The sequence below is a fragment of the Varanus komodoensis genome, unplaced genomic scaffold (assembly GCF_004798865.1).
Source record: "Varanus komodoensis strain SLA01 unplaced genomic scaffold, ASM479886v1 scaffold46_1, whole genome shotgun sequence".
Lineage (NCBI taxonomy): Eukaryota > Metazoa > Chordata > Lepidosauria > Squamata > Varanidae > Varanus > Varanus komodoensis.
Genome location: NW_025336043.1, coordinates 663,719 through 677,752, shown reverse-complemented (window position 1 = coordinate 677,752; position 14,034 = coordinate 663,719). Strand labels below are relative to the sequence as shown.

Below are 14,034 nucleotides of genomic sequence, written 5' to 3'. Positions count from 1 at the left end.
CTGGTGAATTTAAAAGCAGCACCTATTCCTGAAGACCTGTTACCAAGTAACAAATGTTGCACAGAAGTTCATTTTGTTTTGTTAAAGCAAGATATAAATAAAACTATACATCTTGAAGTCTCACAGATTCCAAGGGTAGAAGGTTAAGCACATGCTTATTAATCCCCTTGAAATTCCAAGTGCCTTTAGATGGACTGCACCTTTTCTTTGGAAAAGCCTAGCAGAGAGGTATTACCAGTACCCTGTGTGAAAGGTACGAAGGGGAACCTGCACCTTTCTACAATAAATCATAGAAGATACACAGCAACTGCATATGCAGTTATTGTCTGAGTGGGAGACTGGACATCTCTACCGACAGGTGGTGCAGATGCCATCCTGTTCATTCAGCTGAGCCAGAGGCCACTGCCAGGGAGTCCTCGCATCCATCCAAGCCTCTGTGATCAGTTCCCTTAATGGTCTTTGCAACAGTTACTCTCAGGCCTCCTAACAGACATTTGCTTCACCAGGCAGAACATTCTGCTATTCCCACTTCTATTCCACACAGACTGAAGACTTAAATTAGCATACATGTGACTACCATACAAATGTGACATCACGTTGACCATAAGGAAGTATTGGGGCAACACATTTATTGGGCCAACCAGAATGTTACAAGAGTGTAAAGCTTTGAGTTCTTCAGAACATGTCACCAAGTCTGACAGAAAGAAAGCGAAGAGGTGGGGGAACTGCGTGGTAGTGAACCCCTGCCGTCAGCATTTAGTCACACACTTGAGGGGGGATGTAGCAGGGAGTACTCCGATTAGGGTGTACAGTGGTACCTCGGCTCACAAACACCTCAGTTCACGACCAAATCGGGTTGTGAACAGAAATTTCAGGAAAAAATTGCCTCGGGTCTTGAACTCCGCATCAGGTGACGATTGTGCCCGTCTTCCCTGCCCAAGCACGCCCATGATCGCGCCTGTCTATGCCACGATCTCGGTTTTGCGGGGGCGGGGAACGGGGGTGGGTTGGGGGGGGGGGGGGGGGTATGGCCGCGATCTTTGTTGTTCTTTGTCACTTTGCTTCAAATGTTTGTGATTAAAAAAATGGTTACAGAATGGATTAACCTTATTTACACTGAACCTTATGGGGAAAGTTGATTTGGCTCACGACCAGTTTGGGTCACGAGCAGAGTCCTGGAATGGATTAAGTTCGTGAGCCAAGGTACCACTGTACTTCTACGTGCTATGGAGGTTTCAGGATGACTCCCAGGATACAGAAATAAGCAGTGGCCAATTTTATAGAAATAAACTCCAGCTGTTCCCTGGACCTGTGAAACACACAGAGTCCTTGGTGGACCAAAAATAAAAGCAGATAAAAACTAGAAAGCCTTTATATTAACAAAGCTGGATTTTGGGTGAAGTATGAGAGGAAAAAGGTCAACAGAACTGAAACTAATCAGCTTTACCTGAGAGAACCTTTTTCCAGCAGTGAGAGTCCAGTTAGCCTTTGCAGGGGGGGTTGCCTGCTGCCATCATGACCGTCTTTTCTAAAGCCGGGAGAACCTTCTGTCCACCCAGGCCCTCCAAGCAACTCGTGTCATCCGGGTCTCTCAGTTTACAATCTGTGTTTAATTTTGGGGTATTGTGAGCTGTGCCTTGTTGCCATAGTTTATAACTTCCGATGCAATGTTCATTTAAACCGTGTTCATGTTTATTGTAAGTTGCCCAGAGAACTTTATGCTATGGGGTGACATACAAACATTGTAAATTAGAAAAAACATGGTGAATGGATCCTAAGAGAATAAAGCTCCATGCTGTAAGAGAGCCAGTGTGGTGTAGCACTTAAGAGTGCAGATCTGGGACTCAGGCGATCCGGGTTCAAGTCCCTGCTCAGCCACGGAGCCAACGGGGTGATTCTGAGCCCATCACAGACTCTCAGCCAGCCTACCTCAAAGAGTGGCTTTTGCAGGGATAAGACTGAGAGGAGGAGGAAGAGAATGGTGTGAGCCACTTTGAGTTCTTTGTAAGAAAAAAGGCAGGATATAAATCTAACAAACATGCACACATACAGAGCTTGAACATTTTCAGAAGCTTTAGCAGACAACAGAGTAAATCAATCTTTTTAGAAGACAGCAGAATAAATTAATCCATCCCAAACATGAATAGCTTTGCTAACAGCTTGTTCCGTATCATTTCGAGAAAAGCCTGCCCTGTAGCAACCAATGTATTTTCTGCAAATGCCTTTATTTTATTTATTTTTATTTTTTGCAGACATGAGCGAAGTTCTGGGAGGTTAATCAATCAACAGGAGTCCGGAAGTGGTGTTAGAAGTGGCAGCTGCTGTTGCCTGTCAGTCTAGCACTCTGCATTTCAGCCCATCAGACACACATTTGCGGAGGCTGGAAACAGAGACGTGAGGCACTGTTTCTATGAATACGGCAAATAATACAAAACAGATCCCAGTTGACATCAGCACCATTCTTTTACTCCTTACAGTCCCCGCTCGGCCATGAAGCCAACTGGGCGATTTTGGAAACCATGCAAAATTGCCTGAAATTTGCCCTCTTTTCATAATCTAATATGGAACTCCTTTTCAGGGGCTGGTGGGCTAGAAGGTCCTAGGTCCACCTATCAATTCTTAGGGCGATGCTGGAACCCGTTTTAAGCTTTTCTCTGTACTTTTAGCATTTAAGTGTTGTGAACTGTCCACAAAGCTTTGGATATTGGGCAGTATAGAAATGCAAAAGCTTACAGCTAGCACATCTTTACACTCTTCTTTTCTGTTCTTTCTTCCTCTCTTTTTTGCCTCCTTCCTTGTCCCCATTAAAAAAAATCCAACTGTAACAACTAATTTGCTCTTAGTGAAAATATGTAATGTAGAACTACAAACCCCAGAGATCTGGAGGAGTGATCTGTGGGTGAGGAAGTAGGAGGGGAGAAAGTAGGATTTTTCTTTAAATTTGTTATTTAAAAAACCCTGGAAAATCAGAGCAAAATTATTAATAATGAAAAAACTCCACTTCTCAAACCGCGGCACTATTATGAATTCTGGCAAATTCTATAGATAAAAGCGGTTCCCAGGTTGCAAATCAGTTCTGTTCCTGAGAATGTCCTTAAGTCAAATTTGTATTTAAGTTGGATCACATGAATAAGCCAAATGTTTGATTTAGTATATACATACGTCTCTTACCCTTCTATGCTTATAAAACACTTCCATATTCACTAAAACATCTTAAAAACAATACAGTGTTGCAATCATGACGATAATACAGTAATAATAGGGTACCTACAGGTACTGGAGGGAGAGAGAGTGCAAGCACACAAGAGCAAATCTCGTATCTGTGTGTGTGGGTATACAGTACTGTAGAAAACAAGTAAGAGAAACAGTTTGGAATATTCTTGAGGTAACTTTAAGCCTAGCATTAACTGAAGATGGAGAGGGGTCTGGAGCTGGAGAGTCAAGGTTCAACTGTGCTGCTGGAGTGGGGTGGGTTATCACTGGAGCTGCTGTCTTGAAACAGGGGTTGCTTGAACAGTCATTTCCATTTTTCTCATCATAAATGGCCTTATAGTAGCTAAGGGCGAATGTTAAAAGAAAAACCGACAGAGAACTGAGCACCCTACATGTGCTCCGAAACACACTGGCTTGGGAATGCTTGAGCTGATGCTTCAGAATGAAAGGCCGTGAATACGTTATCTCTAGGGAACTAGGATGCCACGGATGATGTGTTATCTCTAGGGAACTAGGATGCCACGGATGATGTGTCACCAAACATGTGCATGGCTCCCTAGACATATTCACCGCTTTTCTGTAGAGATAGTCATATAGCGTCTATAGAAACAGAGCAAGTCAGAAGGGGTCTCTTGGACCATCTAGTCTGACCCCCCCAGCTCCAACCAGCTCCACTCACGTAATACCCAACATGGCAGTAAGTACAGGTTGTTCATAACCCAAACATTCATAACCCTGAAACTGAGCTGCAGCACGGTGCCAAGACCACGCAGCGGTTTAACAGGACAGGTTCCACTCAGAACAGGCCTCGCCATGGTCGACAAAAGAAGTTGAGTGCACATGCTCAGAGTCATATCCAGAGGATGGCTTTGGGAAATGGACTTATGAGTGCTGCCAGCATTGCTGCAGAGGTTGCAGGGGCGGTGCATCAGCCTGTCAGTGCTCAGACCATACGCCGCACACTGCATCAAACTGGTCTGCAGGGCTGTCGTCCCAGAAGGAAGCCTCTTCTAAAGATGATGCACAAGAAAGCCCGCAAACAGTTTGCTGAAGACAAGCAGACTAAGGACGTGGATTAGTGGAACCATGTCCTGTGGTCTGATGAGACCAAGATAAACTTATTTGGTTCAGATGGTGTCAAGCGTGTGTGGCCACAACCAGGTGAGGACTACAAAGACAAGAGTGTCTTGCCTACAGCCAAGCATGGTGGTGGGAGTGTCATGGTCTGGGGCTGCATGAGTGCTGCCAGCACTGGAGAGCTACAGTTAATTGAGGGAACCATGAATGCCAACATGTACTGTGACATACTGAAGCAGAGCACGATCCCCTCCCTTCGGAGACTGGGCCGCAGGGCAGTATTCTGACATGATAACGACCCCAAACACACCTCCAAGACGACCACTGCCTTGCTAAAGAAGCTGAGGGTAAAGGTGATGGACTGGCCAAGCACGTCTCCAGACCTACACCCTATCGAGCATCTGTGGGGCATCCTGAAACGGAAGGTGGAGGAGCGCAAGGTCTCTAACATCCACCAGCTCCGTCATGGAGGAGTGGAAGAGGACTCCAGTGGCAACCTGTGAAGCTCTGGTGAACTCCATGCCCAAGAGGGTTAAGGCAGTGCTGGAAAGTAATGGTGGCCACACAAAATATTAACACTTTGGGCCCAATTTGGACAGTTTCACTTAGGGGTGTACTCACTTTTGTTGCCAGCGTTTTAGACATTAATGGCTGTGTGTTGAGTTATTTTGAGGGGACAGCACATTTACACTGTTATACAAGCTGTATACTCACTACTTTACATTGTAACAAAGTGTCATTTCTTCAGGGTTGTCACATGAAAAGATATAATAAAATATTTACAAAATGTGAGGGGTGTACTCACTTCTGTGATATACTGTACATGAAGTATGGTTCCTAACAGGAAGATTATATGGAGGAGGGAGGGTACAGAAAGAAAAACTGTAACTGGCAGGGCCAAAAGGCCATGAAATTTGTCTGTGATATTTCAATACAAAGCTCAAATATATACAATAAGGGGGCAGGTGATTTTGGCTCGGGGACTAGGAGTTAAATGTGCAATTCAGATACAGGCTGCATGTTCTGCACTACTAGCAGTGGCAGAGAAAAGTGTTTCTGAACATCTCTTGGGGACTGAGGAAGCTAAATACAGCCCAGGATATTTGGAGGGACCCATAGCAACCTGAAGGACCCATCTTTGCAGGCCCATGTGGTCCTGAGACAACAGTCTGTTCGCACTAGTATGCAAAACAAGAATAATGACCATTCATAGCAGTGGTAATGTAACTGCTAAACTACAAGCACTACCAAAATTCACTAAATAATTACCATCAAATGATGAATCTTCAGTCATGAAATCACTTTTATCACTGTCATCCAAATTTGTAACAATTTTGTCTCTGTCTTCTCTCAAAAAAGGACTGTGCAAAATCTCACATTAACTAACACGACTGGTTATTTTATTTATTTAATTTGTATGGCATTGGTACAATTAGCCGGCAAGTCTACAGTGCTAATGCAGAGTAGTTGGGCTACCTTAAATGACTGGTGAAAAAAGCAAGACTGCATTTCAAAACTAATGAGCTGAACAGTAAATGTCTAAGCAACTGAAGCGAGCTCTTCAGTGGGCAAATGAACTGAACCCAAGCATGTCAAAACAACTTGTTGAGATATTTTATAACTTCTATCACCTTTGACAAATCTTGGGGAACAGATGATATACCACAGGACTGGAGACCGGCAAATGTCACCAGGTCTTCCAAGAGGGGAGAAAAGCAGAATCTAGCAGATTTGCTTGTCTAGTTTCCTAGCCGATCTAGCCTGAATACAAAGGAAGTTACTACAATGGATTTTAAAGGAGTCAGGCTGAAAGCATCTTGACAATAATGCAGTGATCAGAAGGCTGTATATCCTGTCATACTAATCAACTGTTTTGTTTTTTACTTGGTTCCTAGCTTAGAACACTGTAGGAATAATTTATCTTCATTACAAGCAAAGTATTTGAGCAAGGTGGGATACTGGTTAGCAAACCGTTAAAACTAGTAGATTTGGAGCTTGTTAGGAAACTGCAGATCACGAATGGTTCCTCTCCAAGTTGGAGGGACCTTCTGAATGGGGTGCTGTGGAGCTCTGTCCTGGGCACTTCAATTAGCTTTGTCCAACCTGGTGCTCCTACCAGGCTGCACCTATTGGCCTCAAAAGGTATTAACCTCAAATCCCAAAAGGACTCAAACCTGAAATTGCTTATCTTCTAAGAAACTGCAACTTGTCCCCAGGTTCAGCTGCTGTGGCCAAGGCGTATGCAGGAAATTCCAGGTCAGTTAGCTTAACTGGGTAAATTGATGGAAGGCATAATTAAAGAGAAAATTGCCAAGTATACCGAAAGAATCAGTCTTGCTGAAGAAGAATCAACATGATTTCTGCAAAGGAAGTCCTGTTTTGCTAATTATTAAAAAAATTTTGAAGGTGTCGAAAAGCACATGAAGGCTGCCCACTGAATATTACATATTTTCAAGAGTAAAAAGGGGGCTGTGAGCAAATATAGTTATGGGATAGAGCAACAAGTCCTTGTCTGGATCATTAAAGAAATGAGATGGAGAACAGAAATAGGTGGTCAATTCTAGCAATGAAGGGATGCTACAAAGGACATGCCTCAATGATCTATATCGGGATGAGCACCAAATTTGTAGTTAGAAGGAGATGCCAATTTTGAAGAAAGCACAAAATTATTAGGGTGGTTATAAAAGGGGATTGCCAAAAGCCCCCAAAGACTCTTTTCAAACTGGGTAAATGGGCATTAAAATTACAAAAAGGAGCAATGTAACTAAATGTGATGGTTAAGAGTGTTGGACTGGGACTGAGAAGGTCTTCATTCAGCCATGAAGCTCACTGGGAGACTCTGGGCCAGGCACACACTTCCAGTCTAACCTACCTCACAGGATTATTGTTGTAAGGATAAAATGGTGCAAGTTGCTCTAGGTTCCTTGCAAGAGGAAGAAAGGCAGGGTATAAATGTAATGTAATAATCACAATCATAATGCAAAGGTATGCACATTGAAGAGAAAAATTAAATTCACGTATACACTGATGCAGTCTAGGCTAGTGTGAACAATCTTAGGAACCTTAGCACAGTTGTGAAAACACCTGTGTGGGAAGCAGACATGAAAATAATTATTTCTCATAGGTTGTTCTAGGGTTATCTTTAACAACCCATGACACTTGGGTTTGCCAGCACAATACACCAGGGTATACCTTATGTCATGGTATTTATATTCAAAATGGCAGCCAGCAAATATGCGAGTTCCACAGGTGAATAAAACCCTGGTGGCTTATGGGAATCTTAAGCATCTTCCTCATATGTCTCAGTGATATTATTATTAGACAGCACTTTTATACTATGAAGGTATATTTGGAGATGGACAATGGAATCAATAATGTAGGATTTGCTCCTGTAAATGAAAGACCACCTGCAAAATATCAGCTAGGACAGACCCTGGCAGAAGTTATGATGGCCCAGAAGCTTCCATTTTTCCTAAATAATATGTTCTTAAGTTACATCTTTTTCTTCCCAATCACAAAACTGGTTAGGAAAGCACACAAGAGGAAAATGAGAGAGAGCCAGTGTGGTGCAGAGGTTAAGAGCACGGGACTGGGACTCAGACATCTGGGTTCGAGTCCCTGCTCAGCCATGGATCCAACTGGGTGACTTTGGGCCAGTCACAGACGCTCAGCCCAGCCTACCTCACAGGATTGTTGTTGTGGGGATAAGATGGAGGAGGAGAATGATGTAAGCTGCCTTGAGCCCTTTGTAGGAAAAAGGCAGGAGATAGACAGACAGACAGACAGACAGGAAAGATTAATGATCCATCCAGAAATCAAAAATGTTTTTCAGCTGGCTTAAATGCAACACTGCATGAGCAGAGCTTCCCCTAAGAGTAACTAAAGGAGATTTCCCCCATCTCCTCCCACCCTCTACAACAGACGTGGGGGCACAATGGGGACTGCAGTGCAGGGGAAAAGCCCTCTTGCTAGCAAATTCTGCTTGGCTGGTAAAGGACTCAAGCTAGCATAACTGTCCTGTATTACATTCTTCAAAGTTAAAGCTATCATTGAACTTCACACACAGTTGTTTATTTGTTTAATTTCTATACCGCCCAACAGCCAAAGCTCTCTGGGCAGTTCTAACTATTAGAAAAACATTGATTTTTGTAACATGTCAATGCTGTAATTAGCATTCTGCATGGCTTCTCCCCATAACAAAAGCATACTATATGAACTAGTCCCAAGGCACAGAGAGGTGAAGAGACTTGCCCAAGGTCAAACAGTATTTCAATAAAGATTTGACTCTGCTCTTCTGGCCACTGTTCATACATTTTATAACATCTTGAGTTTTGTCCCTAATTATGTCATTCTGTAGAAAACTAAGAGAAACAGAAGTGCAAACTCGCCCAGAAGAAAGCAGCAATTCTAATCCAAAATATATTTACTTGGAAGCAGACCCCATCAATTTCACTGAAACTTATTTCCAAGTCAGTGTGCTGAATACAATATAAACATTCTTGCCAAATGGAGATTCACACAAAAATCGAAGTCATTGTTGTACAATTTATACATGGTTTTCTTCTGATACTAAAGATTTCCTTGGAAGCACATTAGACATAAATAAGAATTACTTTCAAAGAAGTGTTCTTATGTATGAAACACAGCATAGGGAGGATTAGAGGGGAAGACACATTTTATTAACAAATCCAAAGCTATAAAAGTAAACAGCAATTATGTCGTAACAATATTCTTACGGAAAGAACCTATTTTTCCAAGTAGGCATATAAAGCCCTTACTTGTTACATGAAAAATTATCAGGCTCATGCATCTGATGCAGCTGCAAGATTGGAAAAGCTTCCTTCCATTTTCAATTAGCCACAATTTAGCATTACATCAAACCCTTAAACTGAGGTTAATCTTAACTATGGTTTATTGAAAAAGCCAATTTCATAAATCACAATTTGAGGTTGGCTTCTTTCATTAAGCCATACGTAAAACTAAAGACTGTTTGTGTTCAGATACAATGCTATGCTGCAATTAGTTAAAACTGGAAGTGAAAGCTTCTGATCTCTTCATCACCAAGGAAAGTGGAGATCACATGAGCCTAAGACTCACTCATGTTATACTAGACCACAGTTTAGCATTATATCCAGCAAAGAATGCATGCCATTTCTTCCAAATAACCCGAGCTGTAGCATATGGAACAATGTAATCACTGTATTTTAATACTGCGATGGTTGGTTTTTACTTGCTTTTATTATGCGAGCTGCTTTGAAGGCCTAGAGAGATATCTATAAATAATGACAAGAAAGCATGGCTCTCCACCTAGAAAAGAAGAATTTAACTGAATTCAATTCTAAAAGTCAAATGCGGATTACATGTACAAGAGTTGTGAGAATTCTGTATGTGTTTTATTTTCCCATTTGAATATGTAAGTATGTTTATGTTAACAGTTCAAGAGAAGAATGTATATAAAAGTGTTGAGTATGGCAGAGAATCCATTACAACACAGCATTCTTCCTCAGTGCTCCAGACTATCACCATCACACACGCTTAGTTACATGGAAGCTGAACTATTGCAATGTGCACCACACTGGGATGTTTTTTTTAAAGAATTCTAGGTTACTGTCCTTGGTTCAGAATGCTCCGCTATGCTGCTGATGCGGGGGGTGGGGGGGATCAACTGAGGTGAGTTGCGTTCTTCCTATTCAATCTGCATGTTTCTGAGTCTAGCTGAAAGTTCTGATGGTCACTTATACCACCCTATATGGTTTTGGCCAAGGGTATTTAAAGAACTGGCTATTTCTGCATGTTTCCACTCACCCAGAAGGGAAGGGTTTGTTCTGCATGCTGCCACTAAATCCTCAGGTGCATAAGAAGAGGATGCAGGCCAGAATATTCTTGGTGGCAGCATGTAGGCCCCAGTCCTCAGGAAACCGATGGAGACCCTGGAGACCCCTTCCTCCTAGCTTCTTTCAAAGATTTTCAAGCCCAAGGCTATTACCAAATTGGTGTTACCAGAACTTTGGTGTTCACTATCAATTATTTTATATTTGGATATTTTTATTATGTCTTGTACACTATTTTGGAAGTCCTACAAAAGGTCATAAAGCATCCTGTACAAACTTATAAATATGAATAATATCACAGCAAAAAACCAAAATAGATAAAAGGCCCAAACTGATGTCAATACAGACCAGACTTTGGAAGGAATTCAGACTGAGAGATCCCTGATGATTCATGATCAGTAACTAAGTATTAGCAGGGACCATATTTTATACTATTTTATTTTTACTTTATACTAAGGAAAGGGTTGAAGGGCGGGAAACATTGGCTCTACCCACTGGGACACTCCCACCCACAATGGGACACAGGGCGCAGGCGCTTGCACTTTATCTATTCACCATGTGATGGGGGGATATGGCAAAAGCTTCTTTAATCCCTTCTCTGCCACATTAACTGCAGAGAAAGCTCTACCAGCATTTTCTTCTTATATACCTTCTTTCTTTTCCCTGTGTTCTGATTGATGGGAAACTGAAGTGCGTAACAAGGAAAGAGTGGTTTGGACTGGGGCTACGCTGGCTTCGAGCTAGGAAGCAGACCCCAACTGTTTACCCCTCAACATGACATCCAGAGTCAGTGAACAGCAAAGACAATCCCACAATTGGAGGGAAAAGAAAGAAAAGCGGCCCGTTGCAAAGCCTTAAATCTTGAAGCACCACATCTCCCACATATAGGTCAGATTTAACAAGAGCAATGTGAAATGTATTTCCACATTTTCAGTGTTTCACGATCTTCATCTGACATAAAGTTACTCCACTTTTCAAACTGCGGCCTCCTGAGATGTTACTCTGCCTGTGCTGTGACTGAAAATGCCATTCAACAAAAATGACAACACAGAGATTCTAACTAACATCAGGATTTTTATGTAACAGAACATTCAAGGCCGCCTACTTGGGAAAAGTCACTCACAGAACTTTTGCGCCCCAGTTTTGGGGATGCTGAAATGTTTTTCTAGGCCTAGACCAAAGAAGAACAAAACTGTGCTGCTTGGGCACATGGAAAATGTAGTGATGCTGAGCTGCTGAATATGACAAATTAAAGATGAAGTTGGGAATGTTTATGCATACTCAGCAGCAAATGAACAGTATTCTAATTAATATGGCACGCATTTTTAATTTTTTAAGCAGAAATAATGTCTGCCTAAGAAATGCATTTACTGTCCTAAAGCACCCACCAATCATGCACTTCAGTCAGGGTCCTGCAGATACCTACCAAAATACAAAGAGACTCTCTCACAAATTGATTGGCCATCATGTTCAAATGCCATAATAATGCATAATTCTATGGTTTCCTGACATCTTTTGGGTTATTTGGAGTCCCAGGGTCGTGTGGCCAGATAGCTGGGACTCTGGAAACTGAGCCTCCAGTCCACCCACCCACTGATCCCCTGCAGCAGGGACAGAAAGTACCATGTCAGCTGCCTCTCTGCGGTCACAAACCGGCTTTGGGGAGAAGGAAAGGGGGGTGGGGGGGGGGGCAAGAGCCCATGGCCAGTGGTTCACCCAAGATCCAGACGGCATCCAAGCCTCCTCCCCTCCCCTCCCCTCCTCGGTGCTTCATTGAGATGCCTGAAAATGAACATCTAGATGAAATACATGGCACAAGGTATGCTGACAGCAAAGGTTTCCACTGGCATGTCTTGCATCATGCACTTAAGCCTCTGAGGTGGGAGGCTTACATGCAACCAGGACAGAAGGCACGTGATTACACCCTTCATGTCATGAGATGCTAGATAAAGAACGAACAACAAAAATATACATGAAATGCATAAAAACAAAGCGATATATGTATATATATATATATATATGTGTGTGTGTGTGTGTGTGTGTGTATATAAAACATCACACCCATATATATATAAAACTGAAAATATAACATCACACCCATCCTGTCAATTATAATATTTGGCCACATCAAAACTACACTATTCCACAGAGTGGCAACTTTTTAAATAAAGTTACCAAGAGAGAATATTCATTTTATCTTCACTTAAAAATTCTGAATTGAAGAATGGGAAGCCAGTCCTGTTTCTTAAAATTCAGTGTTTCAAAACCACCACAACAGAAATAATTTCCTAAGCTTCAAAAGGCACAAGAAAAAGGTCTCTCTCTTTCAAGCTTTATGTAGTAGATACAAATTATTCTAATTTGTATACCATCCAGCAACAAAAACTCTCTTGGTGGTTCACAAAATTAAAACCTTAAAAATTATCTATCTGAAATGATAACAAGCTGCAACACCTGCAGATGCCAGGAAACCCCTACCTGGGAACTGTTATGCAAGGGTTAAGCAACCCTTGAATCTTGCAGAACCCTAAAACAGACCATAAATTATGTGAAGGCGAATCCCCACATAATCCAGATTCACACACAACAACCCCTGAGTTGGGCTTCTATATTAAACATGGCAGTTGTACTTACTCCAGATGTGCCTCAGCCTCAATGTGGGTTGAATGAGCAGTCCCAAAATGTACTCGTACTAACGCTAACCCTAATTAAAGATCAGAAAGGTGAAATACAAGGGTATGCATTCCTGTCACCTATGTACAACATTAAGGCACTACCATAACTTGGTGACTTCACACTTCCTGTAAAGAAAAGATTTAACAGCTAGCATACTTCACTCAGGTCTATCATGAAATTTAACTAGTAGCTTCTGGGTATGGATTTTGCATTACCAAGTAATTGAATCATACAGCACTAGCCCTTTTCAATATATTCCCACCTTATGAATAAGGAAATAGACAAATATGTTTCCAATACAAAATAACAATAATTAGCATATATAAATGGATCTGAAAACTTCTCAGGAAATAGAGTACTCAAGCTGGTACCATACCTGCATACTAAGGCAAGATGTCACTTCTGCCTGGAAACTAGAATCTAATCCCTCCCCAAGACCCACCTTTTCCTTAAAGACACTGGCTCAGCCGCTTATCCCATGTTTTATTTGCCATATTCCTTCTCTGATTTACTCCTGCCCCCACTTCTCTCACCCCCTCCCCATTTCCCCTGTGTCAAATAGCAGATTGCCAAGTTCTCAAGGTTTGCCCTCTACAAAGCATGCCACACATACTAAGTTATATAAACAAACAAACAGAAATAAATAACCAGTAAATTTATAAACCAACTCAAGAGCTATCAACTCCCATTTCTGATTAAAGCCCAGCACTTTGGAAAGTTCGTCCAGAATTCAGCAGGCCTGCTAAAAGCACCGTTTTACTATCCTCCGCACCACACCAGCCCAAAGCACTGCCGGAGCCAAGTGGGTCAACCACTGCCCCCAAATCTCAGCCAACTGGTTAACCGATGACATTAAGGACTCCGCATGCACAGGGGCGAAGGGGAGTCAAAGAGGAGGGACGCAGCTCCGTTTCAAGGAGCCCCGGGCTTCGCGCGTCCGCTCGGCCACGGACAGGTCCCTCCGGACCCTGCCGGGAAACCGGGCTTCCAACCCCCCACGGGGCGGCACGGCTCCTTGAATGACCTTGGGCCTCAGCCCAACCGACCGGAGTTTGGGGGGGTCGGGTGCACGGGCTGCCCCGCGCGCGGCTGCAACAAAAGCGCGGCAGAAGGACGGGCGGCGGGGCAGGAGCCCCGGCGCAGCGCCCACCCCCGCGGCCCACGCGCGGCGCAGCGCAGCGCAGCGCAGCGCAGCCCGCCCCGCCGGCCCCTCCCCCTCCCCTCCCCTCCCCCCCCC

The 14,034-nt window shown here is 43.0% G+C and overlaps 1 protein-coding gene across 2 annotated transcripts in view; it reads right to left on the bottom strand.

Moving 5' to 3' along the window:
* CTDSPL2 (CTD small phosphatase like 2) overlaps positions 1-14,034 on the bottom strand; it is a 37,805-nt gene that overhangs the window by 23,382 nt on the left and 389 nt on the right. The window lies entirely within an intron of this gene.